Consider the following 14,317-nt stretch of genomic DNA (forward strand, 5'->3'; position numbering starts at 1 on the left):
AAGAACAAAATGTCACGCATTTAAATCTTGCTCAGATGCTTAAGAATATTCTCTCTCTCCAACTTCTATTTCTTTAGGACACTTCTATTGTGTTAAACTGTCAACATATCTCATGTAGTCATTTTCATGTATGCCATCTCCCTAAGCAGCTGCAGTTATGAGACAGGAACCCGCATTATACCTTGTACATAGTAGGTGTTCAGTAAACGCTAACTGGATACATTCTAGGAAGCAGGCCAAGGGACTGCCCAACTGTCGCAATGGTCAGTGTAGCTCAAGCCACACCTAAGAATGTCCCATTTCTAGGACAAAGGATAGCCAATCATGGGCCATTCTGAATTAAGTGATCATGCCCCTAAATATCATTGATGTCAGTTGCCATTCTCAATGAAAATAAGGGTTTTTTAAATTTATGTACGGAAATTTCTATCCAAAGAGTATTCAGGTTTTCTCATAGGAAAAGTTTTTTAAAAAGAATATGTGCTTCAGACCTCAGGCCAGTATGTATCCTGCACCTAAAATGGTGATCCCCCCCTCCCCGTTTCATTTTCACTTTTGTTGAAGTCATCCATACACTGTAATATGTTTTTGAATATGGATTTCCAAAAGCCCTCACTATCTCGAATGAATATTGCAATATAAATAGAGCTGTTGTAAAGTTTTTAGAGAGGAATGTTCTTATCAAGCCTTTAGGGCTAAATTGTCCTAAATCTGAAGTCCTCACTTTTCCCAACCTGATCCCCTTTCAAATCGGGCATTTCTGCAAACTGGTTTGAGTTTATATTAATTGATTCCAGACAGCTTCAGCCGATTTGAGTTTGAGGAATTCCACATTAAATCTACTGGGTCATATCTATAGATACTTTGGGGACCTCTTGTTAAACAGTGAGGAAATTCTAAGTGGTTTTCCATGAAAAGGCTGCCAGGAAGGGAAAACCTGTTAATACAAAGGAGAATGATATCATCTGAGGATCTACTTAGAGTAGAGCAAGGAAAACTGCAGGGCCTGGAGTAAAATGAGGTCACAGCTGAGGATGAATGGCCGTGGTCTCTCAGCTCCTTGCGAGAACGATGTCTCAGGCTCAGTACCTGTCTAGTTCTATAGAAGAGTGAAAAGTTACCAGTCAGTTGACTTCCTATTCTCTCAACTCCCTCCTCAACCCTTGATCATTCCCAGGAAACGGGGAAGTGAGGAGGACCTGGTGTCCTTTTCTGTTTGTTTAGGGTGTCTTAAGGATAAACAAAATTAGAAATTTTATCTGAGAATAAAAGTTTCCTAAATAGACCCTGGCTGTGTGACTTCAGGCATTGCCGGGCCCTGCCTGAATGTTTCCTTCCTCAGAGCCCTCAGTGCAAGTTCTTAACACTGGCTGAAGATTGAATAGGATGCTGAATTTCTTTTCCGTTTCACCAAGGAACTCCAAAATCAAAAACAAGACTGCACCTGAAGGAGCATTTAAAAGAGAATCACATTGCTATGCAAACACAAGGAAGTATTTAGTCAGAATTTCTTCATTTCCTTGCTACCCTTCAGGCAGAGCACTTCAAGTTGAGATGTTCACTAGTGCCTCCTAACTCCTCTCCTTGGGCCCAAGCCCTCTGTTTGCTGATAGTTCATCTTTCAGACTGTTAACACCAATCACCATTTTAAGGCCACAGTATTGACTGGTGCCTACTATATGCCAGGCTCTGGGAATACAAAAGCGAATAAGACATCTCTTGGATCAAAATATTCCTTTGCTTAAAAATTTTCATGGATTTCCTTTTTCTGCTTCATGTCCAGATACACCTTCCCATCCAAGCATTTCCCAGTTTCCCTAAGGCTTCCAGTCTCGCCAGCCTCCAAAGCTCCATGACCCAAGGCCTGGAATACCCTCCTTTTCTCCCTTCTGAGTCCGTTCAAACCCAGTTCAAGTCTCCCACTCTGGGGTTGGGTGTCCCTCCAGAGTAAAAGACAGGGGCAAATCCTCTCTTTTTGTTCTGATTCGCTCCCAGGGAGGCAGTCCCACTTTTGGAAGAGGCGGAGATGCCAAGTGATTTGCTGTCACTAGCTGCCTGCAGGTGATGGAGTGGAGGGACTAGAAGCCACCCTCTAACCTCTCCCCAGAGGACAACTCCCCTTCTCTTCTGCACTCTCTCTGCAGGCGGCACACAGGAGGCACCTGTAAATATTTACCTCCTGCCCCATCCACACAGCTCTGCCCTTCCCTAAACCACCCTGTGTCCTCCCCCTCCTGAGTACTGACCCACTCAGGAAGGTGAGGTTTCATCTTTACCTTTCATCTTACCCTGCGACCAGGGCTGGTCCCACCTGAAGGGAAAAGAGGAGGCACTCAATAGAGGCTTCACAAATACTTCAGTTCTCCTCACACAACAGAAAACAAAACCGACCGACCAACCAACCGAACAACAAAACTCATTGAAGCAACGTGGAAAGCACGACCGTAAAGTACCCCCCAGCCCATTATCGCACCACTGAGAGACGACGACAGAGTCCTAGGGAGTGCAGGTTGGCTTCAGATCTGCCAAGGGGGCCAGCCAGCATCTGCTTTGAGGGGCAACTAAATGTAACTCATATACTGCCCCTCCCCCCGCCCCCCACATTGGGGGCTGGAGACTCAGGGGAAGGAAGAATGGAGAATCTGACACCACCAGAAAAACTTTGGGGCATCCAGGGCGGGAAGAGAGTGAGTAGAGAACGGGGGATCCGTCAGGGGACCAAGCAGAGGGTGGGGTAGGGATCGGAGAGCGAGTCTCTGAGGAGTGGCGGGCCCTCCCCTCCCCTGCCCTCCCCTCCCCTCCAGTAGGCTCCCGGCCCTCCCCCTCCGCCCCCTTCTCCCCCGCCTCTTTCCCTCTTCCTCCCACCCCTCCTCCCGGTGTGGATGGCGGCGGCCAGAGTCGGAGTCCCAGCGCCACTGCCCGTGAGTGAGCAGCCCCAGGGGACAGACGGGAAGGCATGGGGAGCCCCCTCTCCAGGGTGGGGGGAAGTTTGCGGGCGGGGAGCGCGGGCGCCCTGGAACGTGGGCATCTCCTGTGCTGCTGGCCCGACGCCGGGCGCGCTGTGCCGGGTCTCCCCTACACCGCCCTCGCTGCCCCAGAGCTGCTCAGGGCCTGAGGGGTGTCCCCGACGGGGCTTCCCCTCCGCATCTCAGCTCTGGTGCTGGGTCCTGGTCTAAAGAGAAAGAAAACTCGTAAAGCAAAGAAAAGAATCTAGGCTCGGTTCCGAGGGCGGGGGCGGGGGGCTCGTACAAACCCACGCGCGCTCCGGCCTTCCTGACCTGAGTCACCAGCCTGGGACCTTTATCCTCCCTGGGGGATCTGGACCATCCCACCTCCAGAACTCTCACCTTCCTTATTCCTGGTTCCCGTTATTCGTGCTGCTGCCACCCACCACCCCCTTTGCTGTGTCCCCTAGGCTCTGGCTACAGCTGGTGTCTCCAGCCTGGGGTTCTCTGCAGCCCTAGAAGGCGATAAGCCAGGCCCAGGGGCTACAGCCACGGCGGCCTCCACAGTTGCCCAGACATTTCCAGCAGGAATGACGGTCACTGGGATTTGGTGTAGGGACCCCAGCACCCACACACTGTACCTTTTGGGTCCAAGGGGAAATTAAATACTGTATATTCCTTCTTAGGATTTTACAGTTTGTGTTGGTTTGGCATCTTTTTAAAAAATCTCTCCAACTCTGTTTTCTTCCAATAGTAATGATACTTCACATAGCCTTTCTAATTCTGGGAGAGAAAAAAAGAACCCAAGAAAAAATAATAAAGAAAAAGAAGAAAGATAAAAACAATACTTGCTAAAAATACTGTGCAGAACTTGATCTTTGGAAAGTAAAGACTTCATTCCACTCATAACTGTTTTAGTGGGAGATGGGAGTTCAGTAAAACTTGTTCTCAGACTACCTCAAACAGATCATTATGGCCTCCCCCAGGCTAGAAGTTTAATTTGCCTGACAGAAACCGCAGTGTTTGTTGGCATTCCTCAGCCTGGCATACTCCCTCTGCATTTCTCTCCCCTCCTGCTAGCTCTCCATTCCCCACTCCCACTTTCTCATAAACAGGAGTTGTGAAAACAAGGCAATGGAAGAGGCTAAATGAGCAGGACCACAAAGAAAAAAGTGCCTCACTTGTTTTACCCCTGAGGCTGTTGCTTCAACTTGATTCTGATTGGGTAGAAGAATGTTTAGTTCATTTGTGTGGTTTTATGTCTGTTCTCATTATGGTTGAATCAGTGTTTCCATGACAGGCCTAGTTCTCTGGGTGCTTAGAAGGAGCTTGTTAATTCTCAGATGGGTCTGGACAGGTCAAGTCTGGAATCCGCAGATTTTTTTTTTTTTTTTTTTTTAAGGGATTTATCTGGGTTGGTACTGCAAGCCTCTTCCCACTCACTCAGAAATGGGGCAACAGGGGACAACAGGGGTAACAGGGGTTTGCTTCCACATGACCTAGGAAGTAAAGGCTTTCCTAAGGAGTAAGCTTTGTAAACAGGTTCACAGGCGGGCTTTGAACTTTTATTATTTTTAGGGAGAACTCTGTTCTCAAGAATTTTAGCCATTCCCATTTCTGTACAAACAATAAGTGTGGCTGTAACATGTGTATCAGATCAGATTCTGAACAGCCCATCAAAACAGGTCAATGTATTGAACTATATGGAAATAAAGATTCTTTTTTTTTAAACGAAGTTCACTGGAAATAAACTCCTTTATTTTAAAAAGGGTGTAATGCGTTTTTCTCTGCTGATTCAGTTTGACAACTCCCCATTTGTATGCATTAGTAAGGTTTTACTGTGGTCTCAAAATGTCATTGATAAAGTTAAGTGTTGTGACTTCCATTCAAAAAGAAAGTACTTCAGTTTTGAACTTGTTTGGCCCTCTTGCATAGAAACACAGTGCACTCAAGATAAAAATCTTCAGTCTCTTTCTCTTCCTGAGACTTTTTAGTAGTGTATTTGGTAGCCCCGAAATCAACCTTATGCTTTTTTGGCGAGAAATCACCTTCTGCCTTGTTCAGGTTTTGCACCACCTTATGGAATCTTATTAAACTGGGTGGTTTGCCATCAGTCACAAGGGTTTGCTGTACAGCCCCAGTCAGGTAGGCTGCTCTGGACGCTGGGGATATATCGAGGGCTAGCACAGTGTCCATTACCCAAGGAGCAGGTGTTCTGGATGGTGAGACTGAAGGCTGCATCCCCAATGAGCCAATGGAAAGCAGCCAATTATCATGTGGATGAGTCAGGTGAGTTGTAAATACATCAGGTGTGGGGCCTATGAGAGGAAGGAGGGCAGGGGTCATTAAGAAGTCAAGTAACCTATAGGAAAAGGATGTCGCCTTTTAAAATCATGTTGTACAAGAATACTGAATTACGTAGGACCTGCTTAGGGTATGGTGTTAAATGTTAAAAGCAAGTTATGAAATAGAAAGCACTGTAATCTGAGTCTTTGAAAATCCATCCAAAAATATTGGAATTATGTATATGCATTGAAATGGATGGTGGGATTATAGGTGCTTTTGATTTTCTTTGTGCTTGCCTGTATTTCTCAACTTTTTTACAATAGTCGTAGCTAAGATTTCATAAGTGGAAAACACATACATAAGGTATTTCATTTTGAAACTCTTTGAGGTATATACGATCATTATTCTCATGATACAAGATTCAGAAACTAGAATCAAAGGGGTAACTTGCCAAGGTCACATAGCCACTATATGCTAGAATCAAATCTTGAATTCAGGTCAGTGGCCAAAGTCTGCATCTCAATCCTCTGTCTACCATCTCCCTGCATATGCATTATTATTATTTTAATTATAAGAAAAAATAGAAAAAGGAAGGGAAAGTATTTTGTCCTTTACTAAGAACTGATATTTTGATTAATTGTAAAATGCCTCTGCCTCCCATCTCTCCCATCTCCCACTGTCACTTCTCTTTAGAAGTCCTTGGGAATTGCTCCAGACTTAGCCAGAGGTATCTCACCTTCCCTTGGGAGCCAGCTGTGCTCATAGATAAGCATCCAGAATTCCTCGGAGGCTTCCCGGCCAACTTGGAGTTCCAGGAACCCCATGGGATTCTGGAGCAGTCCTGGTAGAAGGCAGGATTTGTAAAGTAGATCAGTCATACTGTTTTCTGATCCCTGCCAGGATGGGCTTACATTGTTCTTGGCATTATCGGGGGAGTGTGATGGGTAGGAGAAGCAGGGAAAGTTCCCAGGCTCCCATTTACCTAAATGTTACATGGGATGTCAGAATAGGAAGGTCAAGGATTTACCATGTAACAGGAAGGAGAAAGAGAGAAGCTTATTGCTTCTCAATGCTTATTACTGTGAAAACACAATAACAATCTATTTTTTACAAGTCTAGCTATGTGGGTGATCCCATGTGTTGGCAAGGTGAACTGGTTTAGTGCAGGTGGAAATATTCAGTGTGAGTGATTCTGGGGTAGCTCTGGAAAAAATGCACCCATCTTGTACCACCATGTGCCCTCACAGGCAACCAGGCCCTCAGAGGTGACTTTTATCCATCCTCTTCCGAAAATTACACCTAAAGATCCCAGAAAGATGGGCTTTTCTAAAACACTGGATCATTCAGACAACTAGATTGAAATAACTACTTGACCTGGAGCTGACCAGTCCTGGAAAAACACAAATAAATAAGTTTAAAACACCTGATCATTCAAATAACATGCCTTAAGAAGGAGGCTTTATTTCCTTTATTCATCAAGGAAGAGATTGCTGAAAGGCTGATGCTTCTAAATCACCTTTTTATGGAAACAAAAATTATGAGAGTCAAGGACTTTCCCCCCAAATTATCATACTTGGACCAATGTCCCAGATCTTGTAGCCATTTAAACATGAGAAATGTCTCTCTGGTCTCACAGTGCCAAAAGAAGGTCTTGTGAGCAACTTGTGTGTTTTGTCTTGTGGATGCTGTGAATTCTTTAGTTGACGTTTCCCATTTCTTATTTGGCCAAAGGAAGCAGAGCCCATTCAGTGGCCGACATCTAGAGTAGGTATAGCCTCTATTTTTCAATAGAGGCTATATTTTTCAATAACAGCCTCTATTTTTCAATAACTAATAACATTATTATACACCTTATATTTCCTATCTATACTTTTCTTTGAGTCCCAATTTTCTTACCTACCTGACATTTTTTTGTGTTATGTATTCAATGCATTTTGGAGGCAGTTACTTCTGATAGCGCACTTCTTCCTTCTGAGTTAATTTTTCTTCATGTCAACCTAAATGTAGAAGTTCTTTCATAAGGTTTTTGGTAAACTTTAAAGTATTTGTATTCCCGAAAATGTCTTTATTTTGCTGTTACAAATGAGGGTTTGACTGTATAATTCCGGACTCACAATTATTTCCCCTCTGTACTTGGAAGATATTACACACACCATTATCTTCCTGCATCTGTTGCTACTCCTAAGAGTAGTACCAAGTAACTTTGGGCAAGTTACTCAATCTCCTTGTCTATAAAATAGATCATAGTATCCACTTCAGGGATGATTGTGAGGAGATAATGTATGCAAAATGTTAGAATAGTGCCTGCCATATAAGGAAGCACACAGTAATTGTTAACTATTACAAATACTTTTATATTTTTTCAGAATTTCTTGGCTTTCTTGGATTTTACTGGTTCATCTAAATGTTAGTTCATCTAGTTGTGTGCGCACACACACACACACACACACAAAATCCTGTTGGGATTTTTATTAAAATTGTGTTCAATATATACTCCAGGAGAACTGACACCTTTACAATATTGGGTCTTCACCTTTTATTCAGGTAATTTTCCCTATAAGTGTCTTACCCAACTTGTTGTATTTATTTCCTATAGGCTTGGTTGATATTTTAAATATCTTTATTTCTCATTATATTTTCAAATTGGTTATTTGCTGACCTATAGAGACATTCTGATTTCGAATTTGAGCTTGTATCCAGCATCCCAGCTAACTTCTCTTGATCTAAGCATCTGTATGTAGATATTCTTGAATTTTCCAGGTAGACAATCACAAAACAATAATTTGTCTTTTCCTTCTGACTCGTATCTTTTTCTTGTATCATTGCATCGGATAGATCCTTGAATACATTTAATAGAAACAGTGATGGCAGTCTCCTTGCTTCTTACTGCCTTCAATAAGGGCTCTTAAAGTTTTTCCATTAAGCATGAAGTTTGCTTAAGGTTTTGGTATATATTCTTTATTAAATTAAGGACTTTCCCTGTATTAATATTATTTTAAAAGTTTTATCATGACTGAATGTTAATTTTATGTAATGCCTTAATGTTTTTATGTGAATTACGAGATTATCATATATTTTTCTTTCTTAATATTATGTGTTACATATTATGAGTATATTTAATTATATTTAGACATACTTGCACATACACACACACACACACACACAAAGGGTGTCAAAAAAAGTATACACATTTTGAGAAAGGAAAAAACTATTAAAATTGTAATACTCAATATATACTGATAACAAAAGATGAATACAAGTCATGTTTGACTTCTGCAATTACAAGAGGTGCTCAGAGTGGTTACCATCAGCATCTAGACACGTCTGATTACGGAAAACTACTGCTTGAGCAATGCTGACCAAAGTGTCCACTTGTATACATTTTTTTGGCATCCCTGGTATATACATACATGTATCGATGTTCTTATATTCTATGGGATATCATTTGCTAGTACTTTAGTTAGGGTTTTTGCAGATGTTCATAAGTGAAACAATTGGTCTATAATTTTCTCTTTTAAAAAAATATTGTTTCTCTAGTGTTTGGTGTCAAGTTTATATTAGCCCCATTAAAGAAGTTGGGTAGCTTTTCCTCTTTCATATATATTTTCTTAAACACTTTGTAAGAGATAAAGACTATCTGTTCCTTAAAATGTTTGTACAATGTATTGTAAAATACATTGCTTACAAAGGGTATGTGTCTCAAGTTTTAGACAATTCAATTTTATTAATGATAATGATAATTGATGAATTTGGGTTTCTGTTTCTTTTTGATTCAGTTTTGATCATTGTTTAGATAATCTATTTCATGTATTCTCAGATTTATTTGCATAAAGTTACTCATAATTTTATGGTTTTTATAAATATTGCCTGTATCTTATGTTCCTTTTTTAATTTTAATATTGTTTATTTGGGTGAACTCTCATTTTCTTCATAAAGAGGTCTGCTTAGTCTTTTGTTATAAACAACTTCTTTCGTATCTATACTTTTTGATTTTCATTTTTTTCCTCTTATCTGTATGATTCTTTCATTTCTAACTATTTGAGTTGAGTCCTAGCTTCTTTATTTTTTGCTTTCCAGTAAATGCATTTTAAGGCCACCAAGTTATCTGTAAGTACTGCTTTAACCACATCATACAGGTTTTGATATGTATACATTCATCACCATTTGGCTGTAAATATTTTGTACTTTTTTAATTTCCTTTTTAACTCAGTCTTGTGGGCATTTTTGGTTTTGTTTCATTTTGAAAATTTACATTTTCAACTTCTTAAACTTTTTTTACTTTGTTTAAATTATTGTTGTTTTCTAATTCTGTTGCATTTTGTAAAGAACATGGTCTGTATAGTAGCAATTCTGTGTTAGGACTTCCTTTAGGTCCAATTACATAAACAATTTTTCCAAATAGTTCAAGTGTGCTTTACAAGAAAAATATATTTACTACTCAATGGGTGCAGAATTCTATATCAATCTAATAGGTCACACTAATTAACTGTTTTTTTTCTGTACATATTTTTTAGTTTAAATAATTTTAATGTGCTTTTTTAAAAAAAATTTCAAAGCCATTTTAATGATTAAGAAAAATATTCAGTATAGTTTTTTAACTGTTTTTAAAATTTTTCAAATCCTTCCTGATTTTTTGGCCTGCTTTCTGAGTTCCCTTCTGTTTCTGAGAAAGGAGTATTACAATTCCCACGCTGATTGTGGACTTGTCAGTTTCTCCTTGCAATCCATCAATGTTTATGCAAATTCGTGATTATTGTTTCTTTTGGATAAATTTATTATATATGCAGGTACTGTCCTCTTTCATTTCTATTAAAGCTTTTGGCCTAAATTCTATTTTGTCTGATACTAATATTGCTACACCTACTTCCTCTTGGTTACTATTTTCCAGGGATATTTTTGTGTGTCCTTTTTTATTATATGATCTCTGCAGTTTTGCTTTAAATGTGAATCTTAGAAACAGCATTTATATATAGCTTCATTTTCTTTTTTATTTTAACCTGAAAATCTGTTTGTTTGTTTGTTTATTAAAGTTCTTAGTTTATTAGTCCTCTCATGAAAAATCTGCTCAATCACCACAAAGTCACTGATGAATCTTTACTCCTTCTGTCATCCAATCTCCACCTCACTTTTTGCCAGCGCCAACATTGGCCTTTGCAGTCCCCCTAACTTTTTCTGATCTTGCGTTCCTTTTGCTGTTTTCTTGAGGTCTTTTTCTTCTCATACAAGCCATGTCTTGCAAGTCTGTGTTTGGTTTCATTTTTCTTTGCGTAATCCCAGGAATCATAAATCATGCCAAAGCCAGTTGTCTTGCCACCACCAAAATGGGTTCTGAATCCAAATACCAAAGATAACATTTGGTGTGGTCTTGTGCACTTTGGCTAGTTTTTCCCGAATTTCTGTCTTAGGTACTGTTGCTTTCCCAAGGTGAAGAACATCGATGACTGTTTGTTTCTGTTGAAGTAGTTGATTGGTCATAGACTTCCTGGTCCAGATAGTTACTATATTGTTCATGATGCTGGCCCTGAAACTCTGTCTTTTTAAATAATCGAGTTTAAATTTTTACATTCTTTGTGATTATATATGTATTTTTGACTTCTTTCTGTTCTCTGAAGTTCTTATATTTCCTATTTACCATTTTTTGTTGCTTCTTTTATTCCTTTTTTCATAGTTTTCTTTAGATTGATCAAGTTTTGTACATTTCTACTTTTTTTCTGCCAACTGTTTTGAAAGACATAAATTCTGTATTCATTCAGTAGTTATCCTTAAATTTGTAACATGTGTTTATTAAACAAAATTTAAAGTGAATCAATTTCTCTGTTTACCTCTCCACAGTGCAGTGGCCTGAAATGGCTTTAAGTCTAATCTTCCCATCTTCCCATCATCCTGGTTATTGTGGTTTAGTGACGTAGTCCCACATTGTGTATCGTCCCCCTGCATCCCTGCAATTAGTCATTACTATTGTTATTCCTAATTTTCTTTTTTTGTTACAGTCATAATTTATTTAGCTTTGCCAGTTTCTTGTCTCAATATTTTCTCTTGCATACCATTCCTTACTTCTGTGTTCATTTTCTTCACATTGATCATTTTTTCAGTGCAGGTCTGGAGTTGTAATATGCTCCATATTGTGGGTATTTTTGGTTTTGTTTCATTTTGAAAATGTCTTTATTGCATGTCACTCTTGAAAGATAGTTTATCAACGTATAGAATTCTAAGTAGATACTGTCTCTCAGCATTTTGTAAGATATTATTCCACTGTCTTCTTGTCTCAGTTGTTCCTTTTGAGAAATCTCTTTTCAGTCTGTCATTCTTGTGTCAGTAGTCTATTTTTCTCTCTTGGAGATTTTCTGTCTGAATTTTTTTTCTTTCATATTCTGCCTTTTCATTATGATGTGTCCAGGTATAGTCTATATTTATATACCCTACTTGAAATTGAGTGTGCTCCTTTAATCTGAAGACTCATCTGTATTTTCACATCTAAAGGTTTCTCAGTTGTTGTCTGTACACATTTATTTTAAAATAATTATTGAGCACTTACCATGTGTCAGGAATGCTTCTAGGTGCTAGAGGTATTGGAATGAACATGAGAAACAAAAGCCCCTGCCCTCATATTAGGTCCCGCACACTCTGTTCTCTCCTTTTGGAACATCTATCCAGCAAATATTGAACCTCCTTCTCATTTTGTCTTCTATGTCTTCTGTGTCTGAGGTTTCTCTTTCTCACTGTATATCTTTTTATCTCTCAACTGTATTCTGAGTGATTTTTTTCAGTTCTGTTTTCCAATTTATTAATTTTTCTTCAGTTGTCTTTAGTCTGCTGTTCAACCCATCCATTTTTTTTTTTTTTTTTAATTCAATGTGTAAATTTTTTTTATTTCTAGATTTGGTACTTGGTATCTTCCTATATCTTTTTTTAATATGATCTCTTTGCCTTATAATTTCAAATCCTTTTTGTATCTCTGTCAACATTTTAAATATACTTTGGATTATTTGTTTTCTCCGCTTCTGACTTTTATTTACAATGATTCATTTTCTCTTGTGTTTTATATCATTATCAGGAGTTGTTTTCTGTAGAAAACCTATTTCTGCAGATGTTAGAACATCCTTGTGAAGCAATTTCACATTTGCTTCTCCTGGTGCTCTTGCTTTTACCTATTCCAACTAGCATTTTGGTTAATTTCTTGGCATACAGTCCCTGAACAACCTGAAAGTATACATTTAAACCTTGTTCTTGCATTGTGTTGTAAGCCTGGATTTCAAATTTTTTTAGCTAATTTTCTATTCTTTGCTCAAGCAGATGACGGGCTTTCTTGTGGTTTCCTCAGATTGGCAGATGATGTTTCTCCAGACCTGTTTCACTAATGAAGCAGCCCTTTATCACTTCCTGCCTTTTGTAAGTGCTTCACTAACAGCTCCTGGCATAAGGTAGCCATCACCTGGACTCCCCTCACTGCATGCGTGTCATTAAAATAGCCCCCAGCCTTTTAGGCCTCCAGCTGGTCTGGATTGCTCCATGAGCCCCTTGGCTTCAGCTCCCATTCATTAATCTAACTTTAACTTTTCTGTATTTCTGGGATCTGGACATTTCTATTTTATCTATGTTTTATATAATATTTTTTGTTGTCATATTTTTGTTAAGTGTTTTGAAGTGTTTGGATTGGAAGGGGTAATTTCTTGTGGCAACCCAATCCCCCATGTTGACTGAGGCTTTCAACTACTAATTTTAAAGTTTATTTTAGTTTAGTATACGTAAAATAGAACACAAGTAAGCAAATGCATATACGTTAGCCCCTGGATATGCACTACACTGTTGCTGAGTGAGTGCAGCAGGGAAGAGGCCCTGAAAGTGCTATGTGCTCGCATCACCGTCACAGGGGGACTCTGCCCCCGTGGAGTGGCGTCGCGCTCTCTATCTGTCCCCGTGTTCTCAGTTCAGAAGAGAACTGAATTTCCCAAACACGCTGCTCCAGTCCCCGGATGCTGTCCTTTAGCTTCTCTGTCGTGGTGTAAAACCTTCTTACAACAAACTAGTATCCTAACTCACATCCTCTTCGGTCATGGAGACAATGCTCTCTCTCTACTGGCATATGTGTTTACTTGTGTCTCTACCGGTGCAGAGAAGTTTACATTGAACAATTGATTCTTTCCTTGTGGCTGACAGCATCTCTGGGAATGTTGATTGATATCAGCAAAGCCTGTTTATAAGATATAAAGAACTCTACACAAACATATCTTTCCCATACCCTCCCAACAATCTCTATTCTTTTAAGGAAACTAAACCAGCAATCGTCCTTGACCTTCTCCTCTGGCCCTCACATCAGCCCTATGTGATAATGGAAAAGAAATGGACTTCGGAGGCGGGCAGATCTGGGTTTGAATCCAAGCTTTGCCACTAACTAGATGTGTGGCCATCTTAGTGTGTTTGGGCTGCTATCACGGAGTACCACAGACTGGGTAGCTTATAAACAGCAAGAATGGATGTGTTACTGTTCTGAGACTGGAAGTCCAAGATGTGGGTTCTACTGAGGACCCTATTTCGGGTTGCAGAGAGCCCTCCTCTCTCTGTGTGCTCACAAAGTGAGCAGGGTGAGCTCACTCTCTTATTAACACCTGTTTTATAAGAGCACTAATCCCACTCATGAGGGCGCTACCCTCATGACCTAATCGCCTCCCAAAGGCCCCACCTCCTAGTACCATCACTTGGGGGTTAGGATTTCAACATGAGTTGTGGGGGGACACAAACATTCAGACCATAGCAGTGGCCTTGGGCAAGTTACTTCACATTTCTGAAGCTAAGTTTCATTCTCTATAAAACAGTGATAATAAAACCTACCGCCCCCCCAAATTGTTCTGAAGATTAAGTGAGATAGCAGGAAATGAGATAGGCCTAGTACAGGGCATGTGTTAGTGCTCACAAGTGCTACTCTTCCCCATCATCTCTGCCCTGCTCTTTCTTTCAAACCAAGATTGTGCTTCAGAAGGTCTGATCAGAAAGACCTCTAGGAAGAGGCCGTGGTACACCTCTTAATATCTTATGTTTTCTTGGTAATTAGTTTTGATTTCTCTTGGATGAATCTCCTTAAAGCTTTT

The 14,317-nt window shown here is 39.9% G+C and overlaps 1 protein-coding gene and 1 pseudogene across 1 annotated transcript in view; one reads left to right on the forward strand and one right to left on the reverse strand.

The window, feature by feature from the left end:
• The first annotated feature begins 2,847 nt into the window (after positions 1-2,847).
• Positions 2,848-14,317, forward strand: part of STON1 (stonin 1) — a 61,951-nt gene continuing 50,481 nt past the window's right edge. The window contains exon 1 of the mRNA XM_019719166.2: positions 2,848-2,921. The gene's annotated coding sequence lies outside the window, so the exon portion shown is untranslated. The remainder of the gene's footprint in view (positions 2,922-14,317) is intronic.
• LOC109439009 (small ribosomal subunit protein eS24) lies at positions 10,316-10,742 on the reverse strand (annotated as a pseudogene).

The sequence above is a fragment of the Rhinolophus sinicus genome, linkage group LG05 (assembly GCF_036562045.2).
Source record: "Rhinolophus sinicus isolate RSC01 linkage group LG05, ASM3656204v1, whole genome shotgun sequence".
NCBI classification, from domain to species: domain Eukaryota; kingdom Metazoa; phylum Chordata; class Mammalia; order Chiroptera; family Rhinolophidae; genus Rhinolophus; species Rhinolophus sinicus.